Genomic DNA, 20,831 nt, shown 5'->3' on the forward strand with positions numbered 1-20,831 from the left:
CCTGGCAAGCTTCAAATGCACAAGATAAAATGACTATTCAAGTACATTTTTGCAATTTAATAAAGTTGCTGGTGCCCCTTTCCATCCTTCCTTAGCCGGAGTTCCATTGGTACTAATGAAAATGGAAGTTCCTTAGCACATTGGGTGTTCTATGCTGTAAATAATGAATAATAACCTCCATCTTCCCTGGATTTAGCTTGCACCAGCTTCCTTTCATCCCGGTTCAAATTTCCTTCAGATACCGGAACAGCCAGGAGACGGCAGTATCTGAGATGGATGTGGTTGGGCTCTGTGCCACTGACTTACTGATAGCCTGGTAGCCCATGGCATTTTGTGATCTCTCCAAGCAGTCTCACATACATGTTGAATAAGGACTTGTCGTTGTTACAGTTACAACCCTGGTAGGGAATGCATTCACAACACAGTTGTGTCCCAATCATGTTATGACACAGTTTGGTTTTGCCTGTGCAGACCAGACCAAATTGTGTCCTAACCATGTCAAGGCAGTAGTACTACAAACCTGATAGCACATAGGTTCCCTCTATTAACTTAGCTACTGTGGGTTCTGCTTTAAGTCTCGACTCTGCAAATGCTTATGCAAGTGAGTAACTGTACTCATGTGAGTTGTCCCAATGAATTCAATGAGACTGCTCATGGCAGTAAAGCTACTCGCATGGCCCATGATTGTCAAAATGGGATGACTACAATAAGACGCCTAAATCCACATTTAGGCATGTAACTAAGTGGGAGCTGTTGAGGTCTTGCCTTTAACTAGGAAAAAAGGCGTATTTGTAAAAACACTACCCCCACCACCACCTTAGGGGAACCTAGAGCTTACCTCACATCAACTAAAAATACACCTGCCTTGTCTACACAAGGATTTTTGTATGTTAGTTAATACATGTTCAAGCTACAATTTTTTTCCTACTGTGGACATAGCCTGCGTGCTCAGCACACTTGAAAACCAGGATCCTTATTTATCTGCCTAACAATGGACTTGAGGACCTAACTTTAGGCATGGAGTTGTTTGACAATCTTGTTTCTGGGTAGGTTTGCCAAGTGTCTGGTTTTTGACTGGAACTCCCAGTCGAAAAGGGACCCTCGCTGCTCCAGTCAGCACCTCTGACCGGGCCGCTAAAAGTCCGGTCGGTGGGGCTAAGGCAGGCTTCCTGCCTGCCCTGGTTCTATGCGGCTCCTGGAAGCGGCTTGGATATACGACTCCTAGGCTCAAGGGCAGCCACGGGGTCTCTGTGCGCTGGCTCCTCCCACCAACGCCGGCTCCGCAGCGCCCACTGGCTGGGAACTGCGGGCCAATGGGAGCTGCGGGGGTGGTGCCTGCGGGTGCAGGCAGCGCACAGAGCTGCCTGGTCATGCCTCCACCTAAGAGCCACCTGAGGTAAGTGCCACCCAGCCAGAGCCCGCACCCGCTCCCACACCCCAAACTCCTGCCCCAGCCCTGAGTCCCTTCCCGCACTCTGAACCCCTCGGCCCCAGTCCCGAGCCCCCTCCTGCACCCCAAACTCCTCATCTCTGGCCCATCCAGAGACTGCACGCCCAGTCACAGTCCTCACCCCTTGCTCCCGCTCGGTGAAAGTGAGTGAGGGTGAGGGAAATGAGCAACGGAGGGAGAGGGGATGGGGTGACTGGGGGGGTGAGGCCTCAGAGAAGGGGGTGGGGCTTCAGGGAAGGGCAGGGCAGGGGGGGCAAGGGTGTTTGTTTTTGTGTAGTTAGAAAGTTGGCAACCCTAGTTCTGGGTGCTCAGCCTGGGGTCGTAGGTGGCTGGGCAGTGGTCTGTGTTGTGGAGCTGAAGGCTGTGGGTGCTAGTGTAACCCAGACCTGCTTGGTGTGGCACTCTGTCCTCCTGTAGTGGCACCTAGACTAGCTATAGATTGATGAGCCTGCTACAGCTTTGGCTAAGTCAGTGGTCTCCAAACTTTTTTGATCGCGCACCCCTATCAGTAAAAAATTTTTGAGCACGCACCCCCTGCCGCGCCGAAGGAAAAAAAAAAAGAGAAAAAAAAAGCCGCTCGGACTCCCGCCCGAACTGCCAAAGCGCAAAAAAAAAAAAAAAAAAAAAGGTGCTCCTCCTGCCACGCACCCCCAAGGATCCTCTTGCACACCCCCTGGGGTGCACGTACCCCACTTTGGAGACCACTGGTCTAAGTGGCATGTGTCTTTTAGCTCATGCAATAGAGGCTAATGCATTACGCTCCAGAGGTCCCAGGTCTGATCCCAGCTGCTGACGACCAGAGTCTGTCTACATTACGCTATGGCCAGTATAATGGCCAGTGAATGTGGGCCTTGGTTACAGCTGTTGTCCATTACAGTGAGCTCCCTCGTTATAAGATAAATGCCAACTCAACCTTCAACTGAGCGATACTACTGGTGCTGTTTAATAATTAAATTGATCTTGGGCAAAAATATTAAAATCTGAGCAGTTCCTCTTGCCTAAAACGGTGACTAAAATAAAAATCCAGAACTAAATTAACAATGTCTTCTCCCAATTACAGACACCCTCCAGTGAATATATGGTTGTCATGGCAACATGCCCAGGAATGGTTATGTACAATATGGTCAAAAATAAAGCACGGCAGGGAGAAATCTTTTGAATCCGATTTCACTGTCAACATAAAATTAATTTTTTTAAAGGCCAGCTAGACGGGTTAATGTATCGTGGCAATTCTCCCTGAAAGAAACTTGTATGTCTGCCAGCTTTATATATTTATACAGGTGCATGTTAAAGAGAAACTGCAAGGTAACATACGCGAGAAAAGTTTGTAAGTGTCTTAAATATAACTAAGAAAGACACAATCAGATAAGAAACTGTCATCTAGAGAACTTGATGGTATAGAGTAGACCTGAGGGGAGAAAAGAGAATGGATTTGAATGCCTAGGAAAACATTTCAAAGCTGCTGTAATGAGGTCTAAGGAATAAGTAAAATTCATCTGAACATGTGGAAAAGCATAAGTTCTATTTTTTAATTTAAAACGTCTTTTGCATACTATGTGTATTAACATTGTTTTAATTATAATTAAATAAAAATAAAGTGTCTTTGTTTCAAAATGTTTTAGCTGCTATTGCCCAATTTATGATTGTTAGCCAATACCATTCTTTATAGCAAGGTAGTGCCTACCAACCCCAGCTGAATTCGGGGCCCTGTTGTTCTAGGCCCTGTCCAAACATACACAAAGAGAGAGCCCTTGCCTCAAAGAGCTTGCTATCTAAAGAGAAAAGACAGCTGAAAGATGGGAGAAAGGGAGTAGTGTTATGCCATATTGTAAAGATGGGAAACTGAGGTACCAAAAGTTAGGTCGTGATCCAGCTGTTGATTCTTTGGTGACAGGCCCCAATTGAAGTCAAAGGGATTGTGCTGTGGCATAACCCTCCAATTCGTTGCACCGGGGCCCCAAATGGCTGAAAGATGGAACACCCAGGTTTCATTGTGCCTAAAGGACAAATTATACTGACTGTTAACTATCGCACTCATTTTGGGAGGCCAGACCAACTTCACAGTAGTAGGAGGCATTACTGCCCAGGCTACTGCTGACAGCACTTGAGTTACTGCATGCTCCCTACCAGCTGGCAACTGAACATTGGGGCAGCGATGAGCTGCCATGACCTCTAGCCATAAGCAGAAGCAGCTGGGGTAGGCACACCACTTCTAGCAATGCCTAGAATCACTGATCTGGCCAAGCTATACTCAGTGCTATACCTGGAGGGCAAGGCCATGATGGAGGTGCTGGCTTTGCTCTGCCACTGACTTCCTCTATGACCTTGGGCAGGTCCCTTAGCATCTGTGCCTCACTAATCATTGCATGCAAAGTACTTTGCAAGTGTTGAGTTCTATATTTTTATTATTGAATGGGAAAAGTCCTGGCCTAATAGAGCACTAATTAGTAGCTCCTAGAGAGGGTCCCTGCCCTAAAGACTAAGGTAGCAATATAAAAAATATATATACCTATCTCATAGGCCTGGAAGGTCATTGAGTTGAGTCCAGCCCCCTGCCTTCACTAGCAAAACCAAGTACTGATTTTGCCCCAGATGGCCCCCCCTCAAGGATTGAACTCACAACTCTGGATTTAAGAGGCCAATGTTCAAACCACTGAGCTATCCCCACCCCAGTCAGTTATAATTATTAGTAATCTCTAAAGACAGTCCCTGCCCCCCAAAGAGCTTACAATCTATTGAAGTATAAAAACTCTTGGAGTCAGATGTGAGTGTACAGCGCCTAGCGCAGTAGGGTCCTAATCACTGAGTGTGGCCTTTAAGCATTACTTCAATATAAATAATAATTATGTATATAACACACAACATTTGCTTGGGTGTCTTACAAATAAAGAAAGAGAGATTAGGTCCCTGTTCCAGGGATCTTACAGTTGAAATAATCCAGCAGTTCTCAATTTGTGGGTCAGGACCCCAAAGTGGGTCAGGACCCCCCTTGAATGGGGTTGCCAGGGCTGGCTTAGACTTACAGGAAGCCTCAACCGCACTACCAAGGGCTGAAGTCAAAGCCCAAGGGATTCAGCAGGACTCAGGTTGTAGGCCCCCTGCCTGGGGCTGAAGCCCTTGAGCTTCAGCTTTGCCCCCCCTCCCTGCCTGGAGTGGTGGGGCTTGGGCTTTGGTCTACCCTCCCAGGGCAGTGGGGCTTGGGCAGGCTCAGGCTTTGGTCCCCCTCCTGGGCTCATGAAGTAATTTTTGTTGTCAGAAGGGGGTCGCGGTGCAATGAAGTTTGAGACCCCCTGAAATAATCCATCTAGCTAAACTTTCTCCCGGCCACTATGAGATTGTTGCCTTCAGTATATAGGTCCCCAGTGCTTTATCTGAAGAGTTTTTAAGTGTTTGAGTGTGTGTAGGGGGGAAATAGGAGCCTTAATGCAAGAGGATTTCCTTGTTCCACTTCAGACGGACCCTGGCCCTAACTCCGACCTCTAAAGAGGTACAAGCCAAACTCCCCCTTACCCAGATGGAGAGAAACTCCATGCCCAGAACTCTTCCCTGCCCAGGGAGGGTGAGGAGTGGAACTACATTTCCCAGCATGGCCAGCGTGTCCCTTTCTTTTAAAGTCTATGCACGTGGGTCGTTAGGAGGAGCTGAGACGTCACATTCCTGCATTCTCTTTGCCTGTGTCAGAGCCGGGTTTTTCTCCTCCTGTGCACTGGGCAGTCAGACCTTCCTCATCAAGGCAGGACTCATGAACCTCAAGGCAGGAATCTGACATCCAGACCCCCTTCCCCCAGCCAGGCCACCCTCTGCCCTAGCCTTGGACGGCCAGCAAGGTAAATCCAGATAATCTCTAGATTGGGGGAGGTGGGGTTGATGTGTCTGGTTGGGGTTTTTTGCACCCTTGGCACTTGTTTGTTTTGTGGGTGTCTGTGCAGATTGCCAGGAAAGAGCCGGCTAATAGCAGGACACTGGAAAAGACACATACGCACCATTGGAACTGTCTGGGGGGTGTGGGAGCTTGGTTTGCAGCTGCCTTCCCAGCGCCAGGCAAGCTATTTCTCAGCTGGGAGCAGCTTTTGCTCACCGGCAAAAGGGCATTTCAGTGTTGGTGGCAGGGAAGAGCCTAGAGCTGTGGACTGTAAACCAGGTTGTCGCTGTCATGTCTGTGTTCCAAGGAGGGGTGTGTTTTCCCTTTGTTGGGAAGCCTCCTTTTGCTGCATTGGGTTGCAGTTGTGGTGGCCAGCTTGCAGCTGTTTGCATTTTTTTGGGAGGGGGGGGCTACGAATCCAAAGGGGCATGTCGGTGGCCTGGATGCTTTTGTGCCCAGCGCTGTGATTATTCATGATCCTGTTCCCTTTCCTCTCCACAGGCCACAGCGGCATGTAGTTTGCTTTCATTTTTATCCCTCCCATGTGATTCTGGTTGGTTGTTTTTTTTTTTTCCAGAGGGGCAATGTCTTGCGTGGATGTGTGTTGATTGCATGTTGTCTAGACCGAACTCCTCCCTCCCCCCGCTGTCGGAGAACTCCCATTGCGGTGTGTGGTGGGAACGGGATCAGGAATTGCACATTGGGCCTTCTGGAGCTCTCGGGATTGCGTGTGTGTTGTTTTCATGGCATCGTTCCGTTCCGATACAATCACTCGGACAAACGAGGCACTCGGGGGATGTCTGCTCTTAGGTGTGTGTGTGGGGGGTGCACGCAGCTTGATCGCGGTCAGACCCCTATTAAAGGAATATTTAGATAAATGAGGTGTGCCCCCCCCCCCCCGGCAATAGGGAGCAATATATGGGGAGGCGAGATTGCTCTGTTTCCTACAATACTGTTTGTTCCAGAAACGTGTCTGATGGATCGAAGCTTTTTTTGTATGTTGTTGATTAATGATGCATTCTCGGGGCCTTCTGTCCCTCCCGATGATGATCTAGGATTAATTGGTGGGAGATATTGTAATCCTTTTAGTTTCCACTGAACCCAGCTGCTTTAGAGAGTGGTGGGTTGTTTTGTGTGTGTGGTTACTTAGAATTAAGTGACGGTGGTTGTGTTGGCTAGCTGTGCATTTTTCTACATTGAATTCGGATCCTATTCATATATTGCAATTAGGCGGTGTGTGCATAGAACGAGTGGGCTTTATTTTGATACGGGTTTTACACGACTTCGGTTTGAATAAACCAAGCCCTAACTAACCGGGGGTTGGTACAGACAGAGGTAGTGAGGTGGGTGTATGGGAATCACAATGGGTGGTGGTTTAAGAGGTAGATCCCAATTCGCATTAACCAGATCCAACGCAGTGAAATTCTGGGTGCGGATTTGTAGCCACCGCGATGGTTTTTTCTCCCCCCCCCCCCTTGGCAGCTCTTTATGTCCACGCCCTGCCCTGCTGTGTTACCCGCGACACGCTGCAGGAATTAAGGGGGGTGGGATAGGACCAGCCCGGCCCCGCTGCTCACCGCTGCCCCAGCCCGTGCCAGCGAGCGGTGCTGGCGACCTGCGCCTGGTTGCCCAGATTTGGGTGCGGCCCCGGCTGCCTGGCAGAGACGCCCCCCGGCTCTGGCACCTCCGGCTGATTCGAGTAGCCCCGGCCGCCTCCTCCTCCCGCGGCATCCCCCGCGCCTCGCTCCGCCCGGCTCCGAGCCGGACAAAGGCTCCGAGCACCGAGCTGGGTGGGAGCCGCAGGCTCCTCGCCCCGCGCCACGTAAGAGCTGCCCCTGGGCCGGGGAAAGTGACACAGCAGCTGGCTGGCGGCGCTGCTGTGGCGTTGGGGGAGGCGAGGCGCTTGCCATGGGCAGCAGCTGCAGCTCTCTGCCACCCTGAGCCCCCACCCCTGCCCCAGAAACCCCCTTGGCACTGAGTGCCAGCACCTCCAACTCCCCGCCAGCCCTGGCTGGTTGTACTCACTGCGGTGGGGGGGAAGATGCTACATGGGGTCAGGTTTTTCTCTACCCTCAGGACCCTGAAATGCCTGCGCTGGGATTGGTCCCATCAGCTTTGGACTCCAGGGCGTGCTCAGGCCAGTTGGTTTTGCATGTGGGGAAGAATAAAATGTAGCGGCCGGTACTCTGCTCCTGTGTATGTCTCATCTCACTGCTGTCTGCACAGGCCTCAGGATTCTTATCCCCCTGGTAGAGGCGGGCGAGCAGAGGCGCAGAGAAATTGTAACTTGGCCCAAAGCTCAGAGGAGAACCCAGGTGCCCTGCCTCCCACTCCCGTGCCTTCTCCGCAAGAACGTCTTTCCTGTTCTCCTTTGGGGCACACAGCAAAGAAGAGCCTTGTTTGGGGTTCTGAAGCAATGATGTGCACTTTTGGCGGAGGACCTCAAAGCACTTTGCGGAGCATTATCTCCATTTGCACAGATAGGGGCACAGTGAGACTAAATGATATATGCATGGTCCACATGGCAGAATTAGGCACAGTACTCCGGTCTCCTGATTCATAAGCCCCTCTAACCACTACATAGCACTGCCTCCTTTTGCTAATTGTTTTTCCCCACTCACAATTTTTCTCTAAAACTGAAGTATGAAAATTGACCCCCAAAAGCTTTTAATTCTGATTTCCAACCCAATTTTTTTTTTAGATTCAAGAGGGATAGGTCTGAATTTATGGATGCCTGGCTGACCTTGAAGGAGTTTCCCCCCCATTATTTTATGACGATGAATCCTCCTGTGAAGACAGGAATTTTGCATTAAAACTAATTCCCATTAATTTAAAAGCAGGAGTCAAATTTTCTGAGGAAAACAAAACAATGATTTGAAAGCAGTCGAAAAACGATGAGTAACGTGTAACATGTAGTATAGGCCAGAGTCAGTGGTCGGCTAAAGCATGTTATAATAGCTGTACTATATTGCCACACCATTTCCAGCAAAATAAAAGCATGTCTGGACCCTACCTAGACTAATAAAGCATTGTGGCACAAGTATTGGGCTAATGGGGGCTTGGATAAATATCAGCAGTGTAGGATATTGAAGCCTAACTTTAGCATTAGGTTAAAAAAGCCATCCACCCTCTTTAGGGAGTTCTGCCATTGACATCTGTGGGACAGGATCAGGGGCTAGTTGTCACCTTGCTTTGGAGCAGGATCTTTGGAGCTGTGTCAAAGGGCAGCTAATAGATTGAGCTCCTTCAGTCTGGTACTATAGATCATTTTTCTAATCCTTTGCTCATTTTCCTGGCTCTTCCTTGAACCCTCTCCTATTAATCAACACCCTTCTTGAATTGTGGGCACCAGAACTGGACACAATATTCCTGCAGCTGTCGCACCAGTGCCAAACACAGAGGTAAAATAACCTCTCTACTCCAGATTCCCCTATTTATGCATCCCAGGATCCTATTAGCTGTTTTGGCCATAGCATCATGTTAGGCGCTCAAGTTCTGCTGATTATCCACCCCCATCCCCAAATCTTTTGTAGACTCACTGCTTCCCCGGTTAGAGTCCACCATCCTGTAGGTATGGCCTACATTCTTTGTTCCTAGATGTATACATTTACATGTAGCCATATTAAAATATATATTGTTTGCTTGCGCCTAGCTTACCAAGCAATCTAGATAGCTGAATGAGTGACCTGTCCTCTTTATTATTTACCACTCCCCCAATTTTTGTGTCATCTGCAACTTTATCTGTGATGATTTTATGTTTTCTTCCAGGTCATTGATAAAGATGTTCAATACCGTAGGATCAAGAGCCCTGCGGGACCCCACTGGAAACAGACCCACTCAATGATGATTCCCCTTTTACAGTTACATTTTGAGACCTATCATTTAGCCAGTTTTTAATCCACTTAATGTGTGTCATGTTAAATTTATATTGTTCTAGTTTTTTAATCCAAATGTCATGCAACATTAGGTCAAATGCCTGACAGAAGTCTAAATATAGTATGCCAACACTCTTACCTTTATCAATCAAATGTGTAATCTCATAAAAATATATCAGATTAGTTTGATAATCTTTCTTCTATAAATCCATGTTGATTTGCATTAATAACATTCTCCTCTTTTAGTCCCTTATTAGGTGCTTCATTATCTTGCCTGGCATCAATGTCAGGCTGACAGGCCTATAATAACCTGGGTTATCCTGTTTACACTTTTTAAAAATTGGCACAGCGTTAGCTTTCTTCCAGTCTTCTGGAACTTCCCCAGTGTTCAAGATTTATTGAAAATCAACATTAATGGTCCAGCGAGCTCCTCAGCCAGCTCTTTTAAAGCTCTTGGATGCAAGTTATCTGGACCTGCTGTTTTAAAAATGTCTGATTTTAGTAGCTTCTATTTAACATCCTCCAGAGTTACAAGTGGAACGGAATGTTTACTATTATCACTATATGATGAGACTGCATCATCTGTTTTCCCCGCAAATACAGAACAGAAATATCTATTGAATACCTCTGCCTTTTCTGCATTATTATTGATAATTCTAACACTTCCATCTGGCAGTGGACCAAGACTATTGTCGGGATTCTTTTTGTTCCTAATATATTAACAAAACTTCTTACTGTCCATAGATGTTTCCTTGTGTCCCTTGACTTCCCTTATCAATTTTCTATAATTCTTAACTTCTGATTTATATTCTTTACCATCAATTTCCTCTTTCTTCCGATTGCTATATTCATTTTTTATTTTTTACAGCTGCCTTCATTTCTTCTCTAGACCAATTGGTTTATTAGCCATATTCCTCAGTTGTGGAATTGTAGTTTTTTTGGCATCTGGTAAGGTGCTCTTAAATGATTCCCAAATATAATTAATATTTTTCTGATTAAATTCTTCTTCCCAACTGATTTGGCTCATAATTGTTTTCAGTTTTGTAAAATTGTCCTTATTAAAGCATCAAGTATGTATATTACTGGTCTGAACTTTATTCTGTTTGCACATTATAAATGTGATCACATTTACTTGTACCTAAGCTACCATTAATTTTTAGTTCTATGATCAGTTCCTTTTTATCTGTTAGGACAAAGTCTAATGTAGACTTCCCCTGTGTTGGCAGCAACACTTTTTGAGTTAGGAAATTGTCATCTATAATGTTTAGAAATTCCAAGGATGTTTCTGTACTAGCAGTGTAAGACCTCCAGCATATGCCACTCAATTTGAAGTCCTCCATGATCACACAGTTTTTTCCCTACACATTATAGATAAGTGCATATGGAAGAGGTTATCCTGTACCCTACTGTGATTTGGTGCTCTGTAGCAAACTCCAACTAGTACCCCATCTTGTGGTTTATCTGTTAGGACATTGATCCATAAGCATTCAGGATCTTTTTTTCCCCAGAATTCTGTGACTGAGAAGCAGGTAAAGCCATTTTTGACATAGAGTGCCACTCCCCCTTCCCGTTTGCCACTCGAGCCTTCCTAAAAAGGTTATAGGTAGGGCCCTACTAAATTCATGGTCCATTTTGGTAAATTTCTCAATCATAGCATTTTAAAAACCTCGAATTTCATGGTTACAGATATTTAAATCTTAAATTTCACGGTGTTGTCACACATCATGAATATGTATTAAAAATATAAATATGTAAAACACTTAAATCAGCATTTCTCAAACTGGAGATCCATCACAAGGCTATTGTGGGGAGCGGGGGCGGTCATGGTATTATCACCCTTACTTCTGTGCTGCCTTCACCGCGGGGCAGCGGGAGAGTCGTGGCTGTTGGCTGGGAGCCCAGCTCTGAAGGCAGCCCCTCCACCAGCAGCAGCGCAGAAGTGAAGATGGAATGGTATGGTATTGCCACCCTTACTTCTCTGCTGCTGCTCCCCCAGGCGGCGCAGAAGGGTGGCAATACCATACCATGCCACCTTCACTTCTGCGCTGCTGCTGGTGGAGGCGCTGCCTTCAGAGCTGGGCTCCCAGCCAGCAGCCACCACTGTCCGGCCACCCAGCTCTGAAGGCAGCGCAGAAGTAAGGGTGGCAACACTGTGACCCCCCTACAGTAGGTCCATGACGCGTTTTTCATAGCTGTCAATTTGGTAGGGCCCTAGTTATAGGCATTAATTTTAATGTTCCAGTGGTGCGAATCATCCCACCAGGTTTCACTAATACCAGCTAGATTGAGTTTATGCTCATAAATGAGCAATTACACTTCCTCTTTTTTGTTACCCAGGCTCCTAGCATTGGTGTATAGGCAGTTTAAGAACTGCTTCTGTTCATGTCCTTTGGTTCCTTGATTAATTGTGTTCTTAACTTCTCGATTTTGTGCTAATTGGGTGGTCACATTTTCCTTCTTTTTATCTCCCTCTTGCTAATAGTTTAACGCCCTCCTGACTACTCTAGCCAGTCCCTCTTCTATGGAAGTGGAGGCCATCCGAATTATACAGTTCCTTCACCCCACAGGGGATGGACAAATGTGCCACAAAACCAGAGCCCTATACCCTACACCACTGACCCTGAGACTTAGGGTTTCCATGCAGCTTGCATTCATTTCACTCGTGTGACTATTCCTTTTAATTTCCATTTAACTAGCTTCTTTTTTGTGTGTGTAGTTCCCCTTTTTGAAGTTAAATGCTACTGTGATGGGTTTCTTTGGTATTTCTCTCCCCCTGCCCCATGAGGATGTTAAATTTAATTACATTATGGTCGCTATTACCGAGCAGTTCAGCTATATTCACTTCTTGCACCAGATCCTTTGTGCCACTTAAGACTAAATCAGAAATTGCCTCTCCTCATGTGGGTTCTAGGACAAACTGCTCCAAGAAACAGTCATTAATGGTGTCTAGAAGATTTATCTTTGCATCCCATTCTGAGGTGACATGTACCCAGTTAATATGGGGATAGTTTAAATCCCCCATTATTTTGGGGGTTTCTGTTTGGTAGCATCTCTAATCTCCCTGAGCATTTAACAATCATATAACCATCCTGGCCAGGTGGTCGACAGTATTTTCCTACTTCTATGTGCTCATTATTCAAACATGGAATTTCTATCCATAAAGATTCTATGGTACTGTTTGATTTGTTTAAGGTTTTTACTATATTTGACTTTATGCTTTCTTGGAGGTTTAGTGCCACTCGCACACCACCATGACCTACTCTGTCGTTCCTGTATATTTTGTATCCTGGTATTATGGTGTCCCATTGATTATCATCGTTCCAGCAAGTTTCTGTGATGCCTATTCTGTCAATATCCTCACTCAATACCAGGCATTCTAGTTCACCCATCTTAGTCTTTAGACTTCTTGCATTTGTATACAAGCACTTATACAATTTGTCAATATCTAGTTGTCTGCCTTCTTTCATTTGACCGTTTCTCTTCAGTTTCAGCCTGTACTTTATCAACTTCTATCTTATCCTTTTAACTAGGATATAGAGTATCGCCTTTAATAAATCCTCCCCCAAGGAATGTCTGTGTCTAAGCTGTGTGCTTCTCTGCACCTGCCAGCTTTCCCCTAGCCCTGAGTTTAAAAACTCCTGTATGACCTTTTAATGTAAGGACTATTTTGGGGAATCTCCAAACAACCCCATAAGTAAAGAGAACAAGTCTAGGGTTGGCTCCAGTTACTGCAGTTGACTGTGCAGAGAAACTCAATGAGGTTGCCTTGGGTTGTTTTATTAGATTAGGAGAGAGTCAGATACCATTTTTTAGAGCCTACTAGTCATATATGTGACAGGAAGAGGGAAAGATTCTTTCTTGCCCCTTCCTGTAAAAATGATGGGGTCTCTGCAGTTGTTTCTTTTGCAGGTTTTGCTGCCAAGATAGAATATGAGGAAAATGTCTTGCGATTCACAAATCCCTGTCAGTAAAAAGTGCCCACTGTTCCTTTCTCAATTGCTATTGCCAATGGTTTTATCCCTTTGACACCAACAGCAAAACAACTGAATGTCACCTAGCACGGGGAAGGGAAAGTATCACTTGTATCCGTGATCAGCAGTTACTCATATTCCTACTGTAGTCTGATTTCCTAGAGGGCCAAATTCTGATTTCACTTAATCTGGTGTAAATTGAGTAATTCACTGAAATCAAGAGAGTTGGATCAGTCAGACTACCAGCATCTTACTTGAAATCCAGGTTTTCTCTGTGTAGAATGTTTATGATCATTTCTGAGCTTCTACGGTGTACTGTTCTCCTGTCATTGTTCAACCTTTCACTGAATTATTTTAGTGTGTGTATGTAAAAGCCATGGTCAAGCCAGTATTATTTTCTTTTAAAGCTTACAAGTTATTGGGCTCAGTACCGGGGTAATTGGGTGAGATTCTATGGCCTGTGTTATACAGAGAGTCAGACTAGCTGATCTGAAGCATCTGGAGATGGCCACAGCTGGAGATAGGACAATGAGGGAGATGGGCCCAGACTCTGAGATGGTACCGAGCATTCTCTCTCTCAAGTGCTTGGCTGTCTGGTTCTTGCTCGCATGCTCAGGGTATGAGTGATCCCCATATGTGGGGTCAGGAAGGGATTTTCCTCTAGGTCAGATTGGCAGTGACCTTGGGGTTTTTTTGCCTTCTTCTGCAGCTTGTGGGTGTGGGTCACTTGCGGGGATTATCTGGGTATATCTCTTTTTTTAACTAGTTCCTTGCCATTGCGGGGGCCTCAGGCATTAGTGCACCTTGTAGTGGCGCACAGTAGTCCAATCTCCTGGGGCTTGTAACGCTTTGGTCTCTTTTCAATTGTTGGACCGCTGTGTGGGTGGTGGTGGCTTGTGCTATACAGGAGGTCAGACTAGATGATCTGATGGTTCCTTCTGGTCTTAAAATCTGTGGAGTGTCTCAGTTGGTGTGAATCAGTCGCTGCACTGGCTGTGTCACTTAATACCAGCTGAGAATGTGGCCCATTGCAAAGAAGGATCCTGCATTGGTTGAGGGATTCCTGCATGATATAATGGGTGGCTTTCTTCTCTGGCAATGATTTTATGCCTCTGACCAGCAAATGGTTTTAACACTTTATGTAAAACAAATTAGTGTGTTTTTTAAAACTTTTACCGCTAAGGACTGGAAAAGGTTTTAGTCTGGATGCAAAACCTCTCTCTGACTCAGGCCCAGAAGCAGAAACCCTGCACTGAATTTCATATCCCTAGGCCCACAGTAGAATGTGCATAGAGAGATCTGATCGGGCTAAGCATGTTGCACTTGGCTGAAGTACAAACGTTGTGTGCATAATGGAACTCAGCCTGTGTTTGTATTTAAACCTCTACCTCTGAATGCAATGTCCTGTGCATCAGCTTCAGCTCTGCTTGGACACGTGCACAGAGATCCCACTGATGTGTATCTAAGGTCAGAATTCAGCCCTCTGCGTACAAGTTCCACTCGGGAAGGTGTCATGCATTTAATAGTGCAAATGCAGAAGTTTACCACACATTCTCGTACATGGGGTTCTGTGAGACCTGAGGAATTGTTTAGGAGGAAACCAATTCAAAGTGTCCTGCTACAGAGCTCAAATCTGTACATTATGCATTTGCAATGAGGTCTCTGTGAGAGCAGTTAAATTCCTACAGCCATGCCACTTGAAACCGCAATCTCATCTAAGTAGGGTCAGGCTGGGTCACTAATTCGATGGGAATCTTCTAGGGGAAACCCAAGTTGCTGCAGAAAGTGGTGATCAGAGCTTGAAAAGTTACCAGATAGCCGCTATAGCCAGAGACCGATACCAAATACGGAACGGGACAGCAGTGGGGTACTGAGTCCCACTGCCAGTTGCAGGAAGGGGACTGGTTCTGTGACCTCGTTGCACTCTTTGTCTTGCTGCCTCTTCCCCAGCTCTTGTTGCTGGAAGGGAAAAGCAGGCTCTTTCGCGCGCTCTCTTTTTTTGTCCCTCCAAGCTTCACAATTTTGTTTTCTGGGGGAGGAGTGTTTTCATTACGTTTACGCTCTTCCATCCCCCTGGCTGCTACAAGGGCAAGTCTCCACTACTCTAACCTTTTCCTCCAGCCTCTCATTTTGGGTGCCCTTCCACTGTAACTCCAGTATCTGCCCCTGCTGCTCTCTGCCTTCCTGAGCAGGAGCAAACTGAAGTTGACATGATTACACCCTGGTGCTGCAGACTAGCTATCCTACAGCAGATTCAGGTATGTTTAAATTCCAGTAAAAATGGACAAGCACATTATCTGACCGTTTCCTTCTGCTAAGCTGATTAGCAGTGAAATGATTAGCAATGTTGATATTTACACGTACCCATTAGGTTTCAGAGTGAATACTGCATAAAAATGATGTGCGGGGTAGTTTACACCCCTCAGAGCTAGTGGTAGTTCCAGGTTGTCTGCAGCCCAAGGAACTCAATACAGCATCAGTTATGTTGGGAAGGTTATTTTGGCAACAGTAAAAGCTAGGAATTTTACTTGTAAAAAACCCTAAAGCTTGATTTCTGCGGACACTGCTGGCCCAGGCTCCTTACTTGAGAAACAGCTTCTCACCAACAGGCAGGGAGTAAACGAATGTAATCTTGCAAGCTTTGGTATTTATGAGTAGAGGGTGCTTTGCCTGATGGTGAGGGAGGCTGTGCTGTTGTGTGAGTGCAGTCTTTCAGATGTGCTGTAAAACTGAAGTCCTGACCATTCTTGGTGGTTACTCTTGCAAGAAATATAGGGCTTGACGGCATTTAACCTAGGAACCAATTCCAGCTTGGGCAATTGAAATCTATCTCCATAAACTCCCTCTGCCGTTCCTGTGGAATTCTTCCCATCTTCTGTTAAAGGGACCCTGTCAATTTGATTTTTTCTTTTTAAATTGCACTTTAAATAGCATGTCCTGAATTTTTTAAAATTAAATTATCTGAAATAATGTACAAAGGGTTTTCTTCTCCCTTGCTGATGTTTGTAAGTGGATTTCCAGCAAGGAGGAAACTGACAGTGCAAGGGAAACTTGTCTATAAACAAAGTAAATAAATTGGAATAGTATAGGGTTTTCTGTTAAGTTTTCTTTCAAATATATTACTCTTCGGTGCCACTTGTAACTATTGGGGGTAAGCACCTTTTCCAGAGAGAAACATAATCCCCCATGTCTCCCCAGTTGATGATATTTAAACTGCCACATAGTGTTGTTCAGAGGTGGCTACATTTCATTGGTAGGAGAAATGTTCCTTCCCTTACTTACAAGGGTGTTGAGGGCCTTGGATAGTTAGTATGTGTAAAGTGCTTTGAGATGCTCTGCTGAAATGCCCCAGAGAAGTACACTGTATTGTCATCTGTTTTGAACATGATTGCAACGTCTCATTCATAGGTCTGCTTTACTCATTCTCTTTGCTGACTGGCCATTTGTGGGAAAGAAAAATATATACCCTATGGACACATTGCTTTGGACCCTAAGGAAGATAAATGTACCTATCTGATTACATGTGGGAGGACAATCATTTCAAACGGAAAGTGGGGGAGAACATGGGGGCCAGCAGTCTTGGTTCTTACATGTATTTGATCCTGTTGGCTTTCTTATTAAAGCCTTGATCCTTGAAACTCTTACCTGAATTGACCCATGTGCAAACCTGCTCTGCTGTGCTGGTGTCCTGTGTTCCTAGGAATACTAGGGTATCCTGATCCTTGACGTAAGCATTGAACTGGGAATAGTTGAAGGGCAGGGGTAAGCCACACACTAACCTTTATAAAGCAACAGCTGCTCCTAGCTGTCTTAGCAGTTGCCCTGATATATTTTTTTAGTCTCCCTGTCCACTAAATGGCAAGTCGGTTGTGCAGCAATTGCCCAAGTGATTCGGAGCAATGCAGCAAACTCAGGGCACCTTTACACTTAAAATGCTGTATTGATGCAGCTGCGCCACTCTGATGCTTAAATTGGCAACCCTATTAGAGGGTCTTCATTATGGTTGGATGTATTCCTGGAGGTTTCATCACGTGACATAACCTTTAATTAATGATTAATCTTTAATTCCTGAAGACTCCAGGACAATCCTGGAGGGTTGGCAATCCTACCCTCTAAGCAGATGGGAGAGAGCTCTCCCGTCTGCTTAGCTACCGCTTATCAAGGAGGTGCATTAATTGCATTAAGAGGAGAGCTCTCCTGCTGACATAGCACTGTCTACAGGGGGATGGGGGGGCGAGGTGTTTAGGTCAGTGTAACTACATTACTCGGAGTGTGGATTTTACAGGTAGGTCTGTAGTGTAGACAAGACCTAAGTTTCCTCTGCAGAAGGAGGAGCTGGTGAAGATGCAGTGACACTTCTCTGCTCTGACTTGACCTGCTGTCTGATGGTATAGAACTCACTGCTGTGTGGAAGAGAATAGTCTGTCCTATAGGTGTTTAATAATACTTAGCATTTCAGAGAGTCTTTCATGTAGTGACCACAGTCACTAGTTAAGCCGCACAGCCCCGCTTTGAGGTCGGTAAGGAATATATCCTCATTGAGAAACTGGGAGTCTACAAGTTGTGTCTTGGCATGGCCATGGCAGAGCTAGGAGGTGGTGGTGGTTGGGGGCCAGAGTTCTGTGACCATGAAAAGTAGTATACAACTGAAACGTGTTTGCTTTCCTGATTCTCTGCCTTCCCTCTCCCTGCTCCGGATGTCATTGGCCATGCTTATGTTAGATTCCTCTGAGTCTAAATACTGTGCATCTGGCGTGGAAAGCTTAGGGACTGCAGGAATCCAAGTTCCCCAAGCAAAAGCAGAAAACTCATAGAGACGTGTGTGGTTTGACATCAGCTTTCATAATCACGTCACTGTGTTAGTTGAGAACATTACTGGTTGTATCGTTAACAGTATTTGAACAGTAAAACACTGGTGTAGCTCATTGGGCCAGTTTTGTTTGGAGTGTTTTCAGTGAGACCTCACCACCACGGCCACTTGTGCAAGGGCACTTCTTGTGCGCCAGCACCAGCGTATGCACTCGATTAGTAATGGCACGTGCCAGGTCTGTTGAGAGAAATGGATTCTGTGTATGAAAAAGCAATTGCTTCTCTGTGGGGGTGTTAAATGTACTGCCTGCATGTGCACTTTTGGCATTTTTGGCACCTGAGGGGCAGTCCAGTTGCAAAGCCAATCCTCTGATGTGCATGCTCTTACTAGATGTCATGTTTGGAGATGTTCTTTCACGAATAAGTACGTGGCAATTTCGGCAGGTAGGTGAGCAAATTGAAAGCAAATTTGACTGGTAGCAAAATTCCAACCCTGGAGGGCATGTAGCAAATGTGCTTCTTGTCTTCCAATAATCATTAATAGTGTGTAGCTCATACATAGAGCATATAGTGCTTTCCCCCCCCATCAACTTCACACATTTTTCTAAGGAATGAATCATTAGTAGGGCTGTCAAGCGATTAAAAAAATTAATTGTGATTAATCGCGCTGTTAAAACAATAATAGAAAACCATTTATTTAAATATTTTTGGGTGTTTTCTAAATTTTCAAATATTTTGATTTCAATTATAACACAGAATACAAAATGTACAGTGCTCACTTTGTATATTTTTATTACAAATATTTGCATTGTAAAAAACAAAATAAATAGTATTTTTCAGTTCACCTAATACAAGTACTGTAGTGCAATCTCTTTATCATGAAAGTTGAACTTACAAATGCAGAATTATGTAAAAAAAAACTGCATTCAAAAATAAAACAATGTAAAACTTTAGAGCCTAGAAAGTGCACTCAGTCCTACTTCTTGTACAGCCAATTACTCAGACAAACAAGTTTGTTTACATTTTCAGGAGATAATGCTGTCTGCTTCTTGTTTACAATGTCATCTGAAAGCGAGAACAGGTGTTCGTATGGCACTGTTGTAGCCAGCGTCGCAAGATATTTATGTGCCAGATATGCTAAAGATGCTTATGTCCCTTCATGCTTCAACCACCATTCCAGAGGACGTGCATCCATGCTGATGACAGGTTCTGTTAGATAACGATCCAAAGCAGTGCAGACTGACGCCGGTTCATTTTCATCATCTGAGTCAGGTGCCACCAGCAGAAGGTTCTGCATCAGAGTGTTGCGCTTTTAAGATGTTTGAAAGCACGCTCCACACTTCGTCCTGCTCAGATTTTGGAAGGCACTTCAGATTCTTAAACCTTGGGTCGAGTGCTGTAGGTATCTTTAAAAATCTCACATTGGTACCTTCTTTGGTGTTCTTAAAATGAACAGCATGCGCTGGGTCATCATCCAAGACTGCTATAATATGAAATATATGGCAGAATGCGGGTAAAACAGAGCAGGGGACGTGCAGTTCTCCCTCAAGAAGTTTGGTCACAAATTTAATTAACGCGTTATTTTTTTAACGAGCATCATCAGCATGGAAGCATGTCCTCTGGAATGGTGGCGGAAGCATGAAGAGGCATACGAATGTTTAGCATATCTGGCATGTAAATACCTTGCAATGCCAGCTACAAAAGTGCCAAGCAAATGCCTGTTCTCACTTTCAGGAGACATTGTAAATAGGAAGCGGACAGCATTATCTCCCATAAATGTAAACAAACTTGTTTCTCTTAGCAATTGGCTGAACAAGAAGACTGAGTGGACTTGTAGGCTCTGAAGTTTTACATTGTTTTGTTTTTGAGTGCAGTTATGTAACAAAAAAATCTACATTTGTAAATTGCACTTTCACGACAAAGAGATTGACTACAGTATTTGTATGAGGTGAATTGAAAAATACTATTTCTTTTGTTTATCATTTTTACAGTGCAAATATTTGTAATCAAAATAATAATATAAAGTGAGCACTATACACTTTTATTCTGTGTTGTAATTGAAATCAATATATTTGAAAATTTAGAAAAGCATCCAAAAATATTGAATACATTTCAATTGGTATTCTATTGTTTAACAGTGCGATTAAAACTGCGATTAATTTTTTAAATCACAATTAATTTTTTAAATCACAATTAATTTTTTAAATCACAATTCATTTTTTTGAGTTAATTTCGTGAGTTAACAGCAATTAATTGACAGCCCTAATAATTAGCTCCATTTCCCAGTTTAGGAAACTGAGGCACAGACATGGAGCAACTTGCCCAGGGTGATAGAGCAGGTTGGTGGGAGAGCAGAGAATAGAGCCCAGGTCTCCTGACTCCCAGCCCATTGCCTTATCCCCTGGAGTTCTTATGGCAGAAGTTACAGTGGTATTGCATTACACCTGCTGGAGTTGGGAACTGTAATTAGATCAGCCTTGTAAAACGTCTACTCCCCAGCTCATCTGGGGTGAACGATGGATTTTTGTTTTAATCAGAAGAACACAATTTTTTGTCTCATTATAATGATCGTCATGGCGGGAGTTGCTCTGCATCTGGGTTAGTACGCTTTCCTGACAGTTTTAGAAGGTTGATCTGTATGTCCAGCGTGTAATGGTTTTCCTGTTCTGTGAGCGGGTACTTTTAAGAGCTGGTTTGGAGAGGGATCTAGTGTGATGAAAATGTAGTTGTTGTTTTTATTTTTTTAAGGCTTTTTTGATGACTTTGCCCTGACTTTTCTCTTTTATCAAATGTTCCTCTTTATTACCGAGATTCCTTGTAGTCAACATTGAAAAAGGAACAAGTGGCCGCTGCAGTGCATCTCT

At 44.8% G+C, this 20,831-nt stretch overlaps 1 protein-coding gene across 20 annotated transcripts in view; it reads left to right on the forward strand.

Annotated features, from left to right (window-relative positions):
• Positions 1-5,067: 5,067 nt before the first annotated feature.
• Positions 5,068-20,831, forward strand: part of CTIF (cap binding complex dependent translation initiation factor) — a 320,545-nt gene continuing 304,781 nt past the window's right edge. For 15 of the 20 annotated variants that reach the window (XR_010588762.1, XR_010588763.1, XR_010588764.1 and 12 more), the window contains exon 1: positions 5,092-5,277. The gene's annotated coding sequence lies outside the window, so the exon portion shown is untranslated. Of the gene's footprint in view, positions 5,278-20,831 lie in introns of all 20 variants that reach the window. The other 5 variants (XM_065549992.1, XM_065549989.1, XM_065550005.1 and 2 more) reach the window with 3 other exon arrangements.

The sequence above is a fragment of the Chrysemys picta genome, chromosome 6 (genome assembly GCF_011386835.1).
Source record: "Chrysemys picta bellii isolate R12L10 chromosome 6, ASM1138683v2, whole genome shotgun sequence".
Taxonomy (NCBI): domain Eukaryota; kingdom Metazoa; phylum Chordata; order Testudines; family Emydidae; genus Chrysemys; species Chrysemys picta.